Raw genomic sequence first — 13,106 nt, forward strand, 5'->3', positions numbered from 1 at the left:
AAAAATTCTGAAATGTCCATCCCCAACTACAACATTTTCCGTCTAGATAGAACTGCCAAAGGGGGTGGAGTTAGCCTGCAGAGCTCTATCATACTATCCAGGTCTGTGCCCAAACAGTTTGAGCTTCTACTTCTAAAAATCCACCTTTCCAGAAATAAGTCTCTCACTGTTGCCGCTTGCTACAGACCCCACTCAGCCCCCAGCTGTGCCCTGGACACCATATGTGAATTGATTGCCCCCCATTTATCCTCAGAGTTCGTACTGCTTGGTGGCCTAAATTGGGATATGCTTAACACCCCGGCCATCCTACAATCCAAACTAGATGCCCTCAATCTCACACAAATTATCAACGAACCTACCAGGTACAACCCTAAATCCGTAAACATGGGTACCCTCATAGATATCATCCTGACTAACTTACCCTCTAAATACACCTCCGCTGTCTTCAACCAGGATCTCAGCGATTATTGCCTGCGTTCGTAACGGTCCGCGGTCAAACGACCACCCCTCATCACTGTCAAACGCTTCCTAAAACACTTTAGCGAGCAGGCCTTCCTAATTGACCTGGCCCAGGTATCCTGGATAGATATAGATCTCATTCCGTCAGTAGAGGATGCCTGGTTGTTCTTTAAAAGTAATTTCCTCTCAATCTTAAATAAACATGCCCCATTCAAATAATACAGAACTAAGAACAGATATAGCCCCTGGTTCTCCTCAGACTTGACTGCCCTTGACCAGCACAAAAACATCCTGTGGCGTACTGCATTAGCATCAAATAGCCCCCGCGATATGCAACTTTTCAGGGAAGTCAGGAACCAATATACACAAGCAGTTAGGAAAGAAAAAAGGCTAACTTTTTCAAACAGAAATTTGCATCCTGTAGCACTAACTCCAAAAAGTTTTGGGACACTATAAAGTCCATGGAGAATAAGAGCACCTCTGAGGCTAGGAAACACTATCACCACCAATAAATCTACAATAATCGAGAATTTCAACAAGCATTTTGCTATGGCTGGCCATGCTTTCCACCTGGATACCACTACCCCGGCCACCAGCTCTGCACCCTCCGCTGCAACTTGCCCATGCCCCCCCCCCCCCCCCCCCCCCCCGCTTTTCCTTCACACAAATTCAGACAGCTGATGTTCTGAAAGAGCTGCAAAATCTGGACCCCTACAAATCATCTGGGCTAGACAATCTGGACCCTTTCTTTCTAAAACTAGACGCCGAAATTGTCGCAACCCCTATTACTAGCCTGTTCAACTTCTCTTTCGTAACGTCTGAGATCCCCAGAGATTGGAAAGCTGCCGCGGCCATCCCCCTCTTCAAAGGGGGTGACACTCTAGATCCAAACTGTTACAGACCTATATCCATCCTGCCCTACCTTTCGAACGTTTTTGAAAGCCAAGTTAACAAACAGATCACCGACCATTTCGAATCCCACCGTACCTTCTCCGCTATGCAATCCGGTTTCCGAACTGGTCATGGGTGCACCTCAGCCACGCTCAAGGTCCTAAACGATATTATAACCGCGATCGATAATAGACAGTACTGTGCAGCCGTCTTCATCGACCTGGCCAAGGCTTTCGACTCTGTCAACCACCACATTCTTATTGGCAGACTAAATAGCCTTGGTTTCTCAAATGACTGCCTCGCCTGGTTCACCAACTACTTCTCAGATAGAGTTCAATGAGTCAAATCAGAGGGCCTGTTGTCTGGACCTATGGCAGTCTCTATGGGGGTGCCACAGTGTTCAGTTCTTGGGCCGACTCTTTTCTCCGTGTATATCAATGATGTCGCTCTTGCTGCTGGTGACTTTCAGATCCACCTCTACGCAGACAACACCATTTTGTATACATCTGGCCCTTCATTGGACACTGTTAACAAACCTCCAAACGAGATTCAATGCCATACAACACTCCTTCAGTAGCCTCCAACTGCTCTTAAACACTAGTAAAACTAAATGCATGCTCTTCAATCGAACGCTGCTGGCACCCGCCCACCCGACTAGAATCACTACTCTCGACGGGTTTGACCTAGAGTATGTGGACAACTACAAATACCTAGGTGTCTGGTTAGACTGTAAACTCTCCTTCCAGACTCACATTAAGCATCTCCAATCCAAAGTTAAATCTAGAATCGGCTTCCTATTTCGCAACAAAGCCTCCTTCACTCATGCTGCCAAACATGCCCTCGTAAAACGGACTATCCTACCGATCCTTGACTTCGGCGATATCATTTACAAAATAGCCTCCAACACTCTACTCAGCAAATTGGATGTAGTCTATCACAGTGCCATCGGTTTGTCACCAAAGCCCCATATACTACCCACCACTGTGACCTGTACGCTCTTGTTGGCTGGTCCTCACTACATATTCGTCGCCAAACCCACTGGCTCCAGGCCATCTATAAATCACTGCTAGGCAAATCCCCGCTTTATCTTAGCTCATTGGTCACCATAGCAACACCCACCCGTAGTATGCGCTCCAGCAGGTATATCTCACTGGTCATCCCCAAAGCCAACACCTCCTTTGGCCGCCATTCCTTCCAGTTCTCTGCTGCCAATGACTGGAACGAATTGCAAAAATCTCTGAAGCTGGAGACTTATCTCCCTCACTAACTTTAAGCGTCAGTTGTCAGAGCACCTTACCGATCACTGCACCTGTACACAGCCCATCTGAAATTAGCCCACCCAACTACCTCATCCCCATATTGTTATTTATTTTTCTCATTTGCACCCCAGTATCTCTATTTGCACATCATCTCTTGCACATCTATCATTCCAGTGTTAATACTAATTGTAATTATTTTGCACTATAGCCTATTTATTGCCTTACCTCCATAACTTGCTACATTTGCACACACTGTATATATATTTTCTGTTGTATTTTCGACTTTATGTTTTGTTTTACCCCATATGTAACTCTGTTTTGTTGTTTTTATCGCTTTGCTTTATCTTGGCCAGGTCGCAGTTGTAAATGAGAACTTGTTCTCAACTGGCTTACCTGGTTAAATAAAGGTGGAAAAAAAAAAATTATTAGTGGCAGCTATCCGTTGCGACCACAACTTTCCTTGTATCCAGATAGGTCCAACTACCCACAAACTGATGCTCTATGGCGATGACATATTGCTGTTTGTTTCAGACCCAGGAAAAGCTGTCCCATCATTACTCTCAACTATCAATTCTTTCTCTAAATGATCAGGCTATTAGATAAATTGGTCTAAATGTGAAGCCCTCCCCCTGAACTCCTACTGCCCTAAAACACTGTTTCAGGCAGGCAACTTTAAGTGGCCAGACAAGGGCATAAACTACCTTGGTTTCACATTTCCACCCCAGCTGTCTTACCTTAGCAGGGTGAACATAGAGACCCACCTAGATCGATTCAAATCGGATATTGATAGGTGGAACCCCCTTTTCCTATTTCTGTGGGTTAAGGCCAACATTTTAAAAATGAACGTTGTTCCAAAATTGAACTACATTCTGCAAGCTCTCCCTATTAGAATACCTATAAAATACTTCCTTGAGTTCCATAGACTGTGTAATAGTTTCTTGTGGAATGGAAAACACCCTAAAATGCGTGTGCGAAAACTTCAGAGACCCGTGGGCCAGGGTGGACTGTGGATCCCTGACTTATTGCTTTACCATTATGCATTTAGCCTGAGGCATTTAGCGCATTGGTCCCTACCCCCCGAAAGGGCCCCTCCCTGGTACAGTTTAGAAAATCACCTCTGTCACCCTCTTCCTCTTCTTAGCTGTGTTATTGCTGCCCTGCCATCTGAGATACGAGCCCATCCCATTATATCCCATTAGCTTACAATGGGTCTGAAAACGAGTCTCACATACAGTATGCTGCATTTTGATCCTTTTTTAAATCTAGGCTCCAGTTTGTGGTGGAACCCTAAATTGTGCATTGCCAAATCCCCTTTTTTTTTTATGTATGGCTTCAGAAAACTATAAGGGTGTTAGGTGACCTCTACCGGGACAGTAACATGAACTAATTTGGGAACCTGCAGGAGGAATTTGGATTACTGAGGCAACAATTTTGGAGACATTTACAAATTCTGAGTTTGCTTAGAAGTACTTTTGGACGCTCTGGCACTCCTCCCTCTGGTGACGTTCCTTCACATATCCTTTCTATTTACGGCAACGGACACGAAGCCTCACTCTATTATGGCCTGCTATTAAAGGAGTGCACAGAGACCTCTTTGTTAAAAATGGTATGGGAAGCTGATCTAGAGGTTTCTTTCTCAGAGAGAGAATGGTCAGACATCCAAAAAAATTCCAGGAAAATGTCAAAGGAAATTTGGACCAGACTCATTCACTTTAAGGTCATCAACAGAATATACTGGACTCCCTCCAAGCTACACAGGGCCAAATTAAAAGACAACCCTGACTGCTGGAGATGTCCTGCAGAGGGCCCACTTGTACATGTCTTGTGGGGCTGTCCCAACGCTCAAGAGTTCTGGTCACAGGTACGTGAAAGCATTGAGAGGGTTGTAGGTTTCCAGGTCCCATTTTGCCCTCGGCTATATATGCTGGGAGACCCCTCCTCTACTGAGGACCTTCCAACCTCAGACTCAGACTGGGTCCAAACTGCAGTGATGTTAGGTAGAAGGTTACTCATTCAACAATGGAAGTCAGCTCACACTCCCATTTTAGGACAATGGCACCTCTTACTTAGCAAGGTAGCATCTTATGAGAGATTATCTTTCGACTGTTACACAGAATGGACACTTTTCTTTGGAAGTGGGAAAAACAGTACTTGTATCACATTGAAGGCCGTTAGAGAAGCTCTACTACCCCAATTCTCTGACCCCTTTTCAGAACAGATTATTATGATGTGTAGCCTATCATGCTTCAGTTACCCCCCCTGTTTTTGTTGCTGTTTTTTAAAATATTTTTTAAAAAGTATTATTTATTTTGGTTTGCCCACCAAGGCTCTGTTTGTCTTGTTGGGTGTATGATTTTGTATTAGATATTGGAGTGAGTCAGTGGCTGCGTTCGCACGGGTGGCCTGGTTCTGATGTTTTGCCACAGTGGTCTTTTGACTGGTCAGACCAGATCCTGTGCCAGTGTTTAGGCGTTGGGTCTGGCTGCCATGTCTAGATGCAGCCTATTATCACCAGATGGGATACAGAATGTGTTTGATATTATATTGTAGGATAATGTAATATTGTATACAGTATGGATATTTTAAATGCATTATAGTATTGTACTGTGATGTGACTGTTGAACGTATGTTTGGATATTTCATGTGTCTTAATGATTATATTCCAAAGTACAGTACTTCTTTAACCCTGTGATGAGAACCTGTGACATTCTTGTGTGAGAACCCAATTAAATACATATCATATACATTCCCCATTTTGCAGGTTTTACTGTATAATTTCTTCCATATAGCCAAATGTCCTCATCTGCTTGCATGTGCCTCCCCTATCCAGATGCTTTGGTACTTCCCTTATTCACAACAATTTTCTGCACGCTTACTATACAGTCAACTCTATACTGCCCTCTATCCATAGTGAAAATAGTGGTAGGTGGATTGTTTGTTCAGATCTGCAATAGGTTAACTAGCTAGCAATCATACCACACATAAAATCATTCAAATCTGCACCAATTTTCTATATAAATCCACAAGAATATAGATGAAAAGCTGATAGGCAGTGGAGAGGTCAGCTGCATCATTTGAGACAGCTCAAAAAGCTCTCCTATTGATTTTGTTCAGGCCATACAAATGTAATTTACTATATAACTGATGCCCCCTTAACATTTCTTAAAATAGTTTTTTTTTTTTTATGAAAAAAAACAATAGTGATTCATATGAAACTATTATTTTAAACCATTATTTTTGACTAATTAAATGATGTGCGTCGCCATTGTAGTAGTTGGGGTTTGGTTAAATCATGGTTATACAACCGGTGGGTCTAATCCTGAATGCTGATTGGTTAAAACCGCATTCCAGCCGGTGTCTATTCCACAAGTTACCAGCGGCTAAATCTATGACGTTAAAATGCCTATTTAGTCTGTTCCATCTGACTGCGCAATCCACTGTCTCATCAGCCCAGCCAGGCACTTTATAAACGTGATCTCCATTATAAAAAGCATCTTGACATTATCTCACATTTCCTTTAGACTAACATTTAGTTTTCAACAGCGGAGATTTGTATAAACCTTGCTGTCTGTCTCTTCGACATTTGCAACATTGTTTCAATATTCTAATTCGATCTTCTGCTGTCCCATAGTAATGAACGTGTCGGGACGAGACAGACAGACAGGCAGGCAGCTTTCTCAGCCAGTTGAAATCATGAATCAGCTGGCATCATTTTTATGGATATATACAAATAAATGTCAATTGAAAAAAGGTTCCAGCTTCAGTTTGAAGTGATTGTGTTAACTGTGTTGTTGGCTAGCTCCTCTGAACAACAGTGTCCTGATGAGTGTTGTGTCGAGAAAACGTTGCTAATTATGCTGTGAGAACAAGGAAATCCGCTGACGCTGTACTTTGATCATAAAGGTTTATTTATATCAAAGGGTTACAGCTTCAATTTATGGATGTCTGCAGACACCCGGAGAACAGCCGACCCAAATTCAAACATGCTATTCTCACCGTCCTTTGTCCCAAACCATAGTATATATCCCATGTAATCTGATATGGGTGTTTCCCCTACAGACCAATCCCAGGAGGTCACCTAACAGACTTCCTCTGCTTTAGGGTACTCCTCTAAAACTGCTCTCCAGATGTCTCCCTGGGCTAAATCAACATTCTCTAAGCTACCATTTGCAAACATTAACAAAGTCATAAATTCCTCAGATACTACATATTCCCCCCTTCGAGACAAATTAAGTCTCGAAAACAAAAAGAATAGGATTATGACAAATAACAATCTCTTATTGAGTGTCTTTAACAATAAACCAAAAACACATTTTTCTATGGAGTGTAAATATATTTCTATGAAATATGAACAAATCTTTATGGAGTGTGAATACATTTCTATGAAATATGAACAAATTTCTATGGAGTGTGAATACATTTCTATGAAATATGAACAAATCTCTATGGAGTGTGAATACATTTCTATGAAATATGAACAAATCTCTATGGAGTGTGAGAGCGAAAAACCTGTCTGGCAGCCTTCTTTCCAAATATCCATCAATCAATCAAGACAGTAAAATTCTCTCACGGCCCCTCTGCCCCAGGCAACCACCTAAGTACTCCAGATCAATTCATAAATCTTTATCAATGCATCTGAAACTATGATGCAATTAAATACACATGAAAGCCTCAGCAAACAAAATACAATCAAAAATGTCCACATTCAGGCTGGTCGACCCATCGAACCCTCCTGTGGATTCGCTCTATCCCTGCCTAGACCCAATATCCCTAAGCATCCACGAAATAAACAAAAACATCTGAGATCCCCACATGTACCCAATAACAGCAAATATCATTCTACAAAAATTAATACAGAAAGAATATGACACAAATTATGTATTACACGTGCAAAAAAATGTCTATATATCATTGCAGACACTGGAATGTAGTCCACTACACTTCATCTCCTCGTTCCACCTCCTCCAGTCCATTCATATTCTCCTTTCATATTGTCCATGTTTGAGTATTTGAATCCCCTCTACATATACCCCCATATGCTTCTGGAAGAAAAGAAAAGACCAAACAGTATCTTTTGCAAAACAACACATTCAAATTAAAACATCAATATTAACTAAAAATATAAAAATGATATATAAAATGAATGACATACCATTTACCCCCTTTGATTCATAACAAAATACTAAAATCACACTAACATTTAAAAACCTTTAAAAAATGATCGGATAATCAAAATTGATATCTATCTATCAATACTCCTTTGAGTCTTGACAGAAGATTAAACCCCCTTATCGTTTCATTTGCAAAACCCTTCAAATTATAGGTAATATTATTTATGTTATCTCCCCAAATTTTACACCATACCATGGAAAAAGTCCCCACTTCTCTCCTAGACTTATCCTCCAATGGTAGGCTTCCCAGACTATGAAATTCCTCTCTTTACTAAATTAAACCTCAAAAGTTACATTATATTTCTCATTACTAACCTTATGTTCCTGCTTACCCCAAAGTCATCATATAATCATCACCATCTGATATTCCCCTAAACATCCCCTTTCCATCATATGTTTTATTAGAACAAAAACAGCTTTTAGCCCTCACTGGTTTCACCTCCAATGCTTCATGAAGCGCTGTTAACTGATTTTCCTTCCTATCTAACAAATTCACACAGGTTAATTCACTTAACCAATAACACTTAAACCTAGGCCTAAACAAATGTTTAGACAACGACATAATTGTCTCTCTTAATGATTGTTGCTAATACAACATCCCTTATAAAGCATTAGATTGATACATACTTGATAGAGGTTTCGCTATCGTCTCTAAGATAGACCCCCATGTGCCTGGTGCTGGAATTCTCAACAGGCATGGACCCTCAAGATTCCTCAGTGATCTTACAGAATGAGTTAACTGCTGGAACCAAAGATTCCTACCTGCCCATCCATCTTTAATTTGCAAAACAGAAGAATCAAATCCATATGCCTTCCATTTAGTTTCTCTCTTCCCTAACGAGCTGTATTGATCAGATATATCTTCTCGTCTTCCATTAAAATCAAAAAACTCATCCTGTACCTCCATGATAGTATCCTGCACTATTTCAGATGAATCTGCATCATTCTCTACTACCATCTGCTCTCCTATCTCAACACTATCCTTACTACCATTGACAGCACTCTCCATCCGTATCATAAACTCCTGAGTCACTCTTGCTACATCCTTTAGTTTCAGAAAAGTTGTTGTTGGTGTCTGTGTCATATTTCCTACATTTGTTATTGCCGTCGTACCATTAATCTCTTTCAAAGTTACTATTAAAATAGTTGCTTTAGTTGATGTATTAACACTCTTAATTATTTCCAGTGGGAAAGTTACAGATATCCTCTGTGTAGTATTTACTGTTGGAGTGGCTACTGTAATATACTTCTCCTGAACTCCTTTGGTGACTGTGGAAGCTTCAACAGACTTCAAATCTTCCATCATAAGCGTCACCTTACGAATTACATAGCCTTTTAACCAATAATTCTTAGCCGGAACAAATTTTAATGCTTGCACTAGATAAGTACACATATATTCTCCCTGATCTTTCCATGTAACATTACGCAAAATAAGTGAGCAATCACTCATAACCCTCTTCCACTTCATATCGTTGTACAAAATATACTTCCTTTGACTAGGTGAAACAGCTTCTACTTCTGGTCCTGATAACAACACTTCTTCTCCATAATTATCTCTCCACATGAGAGGAATCTCACCTCTACACATTCCTTCTCTCACATCTACAAGGAAGATGAGCTGTACCACCCATCCTAACCCTAATAACAGTCATTTCCTCTAAAATTGGTGCTGGAGTGATTGGCTCCCTTGTAATCAAATGTGATATATTTATAGCTTTAATAACTGTCAATGTTGAAAGAGTTAAATTGCTTCTCACTGTTGTTATAATAGGCTGAAGTGTTGATGTCATTGTTGTTAATTCATCCATTCTCCCTAAGCTTTGAACTCTTTACTTGTATTTCCATCTATCACCACTAGTGTCACTACATTAACTCTCAGTCCCAACTCTAATCCCTCACTTTCAACCTGTTTATTATAAAAAATACATTCATAATCACCTTGATCCCCCTGCTGGGAATTGTAAATATAGATACTGCAATCACCCTCAATCTTCATTCTTCTCTCATCATTCAGCAACGCATACTTTCTCAATGCAATTGCTCCTAACAGATCTAAACTCCTACCATATCTATCTTCCCACTGAACTCTAAATTTCCCTTCACCACTGTTCTCTCTCTCTTACTACTAACATTGAAGCTTAGCTGACTGTCCTAGAGTTCCTTCAACCCTAGTTTTCCTAACTTTTTAATCTGACTTTTCTCCTAATTTTTTCAAAAACCATTTCACTGATTTATCCACAAATTCCTTTCCCACAAATTTTAGAATATGTGATCGGGAAGTCCCCACCTGCTTATGACTTCTTTACACACAGACTTGGCAAACGATTGAGCATCTTTTAGCTTAATTTGACATCTTATTCACCTCTTGGTGTAGGAATGTAACCAAGAATAACAGTCACCCCCTGTAAACATCATTTTTCAGACAGATTGTCCTCCTTCCTATGATATAATCAATATTTTCAAGCAAATATGGTTCCCAAAAACCCTACTCCTTTATGATCTGTCTCCTAATCTCCCCTTGCAACATTAGCTAATCCCTAGCTTCCTAAATCTTCAGACCTAATAGGTCCAGAGGCGCTACTATCAACCCCTCATGGTTTCTCCCCAAAACAACAATTGATTCCTACTCTAAGGATTTTTCTTTTGTCTTCAAAACACATGCTTTTGAAAGTCCTTCAATTTCTGGTTCAATCCCTTGGATTGCTTCATCTTTCAATGGATACTGATTCTTCCAAGGAGGTCTTGCTCCTCAAAATCTTCACTGAGATTTCCAATCCAGAATACTGTAGACAAATCCATCTCTGTCATCATCAACCATTGGTAAACCTTTTCCTTTGGCTCTTCTACCAGACAGCCGTCTGGTGTACATCTTATTGTACAATTCAATTTCCACAATGCATCTCTTCCCAACAATGCAATAGGTGTATGTTCTGATACCAGTATGGGTATTGTAATTTTTTGATTTTTATAGCAGAGCTCAATTGGTTCCGTAAGAGGAATCAACTGTTTTACTCTCTCAAATCCCTATCCTAATTAGTTAATTTTACATAGTGAGATGTGTAACCTCTTCAGGCTGAACACAGGTAAAAGCTGTTCCGCTATCCACCATCACTTCCCATAGTCCTTTGTTTATTTTCACCACAATTGTTGGATCTTTTTCCGGTCCTGATGCTACTAGCTGACATCCCCTTTCGGATCTTCTGGGCACCCCTAGAATCCTTGCTCCGGGCCCCTATAGGGGTTCACCTGTCCTCCAGATGATCTTGACTTGCTCCTGTATCTTCCTCTGAAATTCCCTCTGATGTTTCCTCCTGGCCCATTGCACTCACAGCAAAGTCACCAACCTGTCCACAACTATAACACACTTCTGGAGATTGCTGGAAGTATGGCTTAAATCTTCCTCCTCTTCCTCTTTCTAGGCCTTCTCGTCCTCTTCCTCTCCAATTCTTTCACAGTCCAGAAACTATCTATGGATATGAAACAACTTGTACCACTAGTTGTGGCTGGTACAATTGCATTTAACCTTGTTCAGTTGAAGCTGTGGCAGTGATTGTTGATTTGGTTCACACTGATTCTTCATAACCAAAGCTTTTCTTCTCCTTCTTATTCTCCACCAGTTGTATTTCATCAAGTTTTCTGAGAGTTTCTTGGTCCTGTTCTTTCTTGTTGTTGACATATCGGTATTCTTCAAAGGCTTATATTCTAAGTTTTGTCCTCGAATGATCACCTTGCATCATCTTCTTACTGGTGCTCCCTTGTCTTTCCTCAATGTAATATTCTTTCTCCAATTCTTGTGATTCTTTTCTCAGCAGTTTTTTCTTCTGTATCTTCAGCTTCTTGAGTTGTTCTTCCAGTTCTCTTACTTCTTCTAAATTATTCCCCTTATTCAGGCATGATACGCATCAGTCTATATCTCTTTCTATTTCTTCTTTGCTAATCATTGTTGGATAAAATCCTCTTGAACATAAAGCACCTTTAATCTCCAAATCTTTATCACTGTCTTCATCTTTACTTTCATCAGAACTGGAATATCTTGTATTCTTCTTCTCCAAACATCCATCACCCCTTCTTTCCGCTCTGGCCAACCTCCGTCTGATCACAGGGTCATATCCACCCATGATCTCTTCTGAATCACTCTGATCATCATCATCATCTTCATCATCTTCAAGTTCCATCCTCCTGAACCTCATTCCACCCTTAGTTTCCAGACATCTCATTTTCTTCTTACTTTTGGAGTTTGGATTCATTTTTATGGTCGTTTCTGCTTGTCCTCTCTCTATTATTCAATCATCTTCATCTCTGATGACGTCAGGGTTAAAATCCCTTCCACTAGCTATGGTTGTTCAATGTCAGGCCAACTTTTATTCCCTTTTCCAGATAACCTTGCAATACCATTAACTAGAGGATTACTATTTTCAACTATATCAACAGATGTAATTACTTTCATAGTCCTGATGTCCTTTTTCCCCATTGTAACAACTATTTTATATTCCTTTATTGTGAATTATTTTATTATTTTAGACTATATAGGTTATGGTTTCCTCCCTATTTTTTTTTTCTCCCTAAATTAATTAATTAATTAATTCATAAATTTACTTATTTATTCATTTTATTTTATTTTACCAAATTATTGATTAGTGGCAATCTTACCACATCCAATCAGGAAAGTAAATGGAAGTAGTCAACTTCAGAGCAATCCAAAAAAGAAAATACCTATAATCCTGCAACACTACAGTACTCACAAACCCCTTGCTTAATAAGCACCCAATTACCTTAATTTTACAGAATAATGTCAGTACTCGATTCCCAACACAACTCTAATCAAACCCACTCATGCACAAAAACTCCAAAATGCAATTACATCAAATGATCAGTCTGTTGCCAAGTCCCTGTCAAATTGTCATAACATAAAATATGCTAGGCACACAAAATATCCTGTATGGGAAGGTAAGTTTTGTAAATAGAACAGTACTGGCCTTAGTTTTGACTTGATCCGTTGCAGCAGACTCTGTCGCAGCACACCTTGTCGCGTGATGTATACGTCAGCAATTCATCTCTCTCTCTCTCTCCCTCCTCCTTCTTATCGTCTCATATGACAAAAGAACAAATAAACAGACAAGAATTTAGTAGTTTATGCACTCACTGAGTTATTTCAACCATTCAATATTCCTCCGCTCACATTCGCGCTAAGAAATAAGCAAACTTAACTCAGGAATAGTATAAATAGCTCAATAACATTTTATTTTATTTATTTTATTATTTTATTTTTAATCCGTCAACATATCTCTAATTTATCAATTCAATAGATCTCAAGAAAACAGTTTCA

Source organism: Coregonus lavaretus (assembly GCF_964263955.1).
Source record: "Coregonus lavaretus genome assembly, chromosome: 5".
NCBI lineage: Eukaryota > Metazoa > Chordata > Actinopteri > Salmoniformes > Salmonidae > Coregonus > Coregonus lavaretus.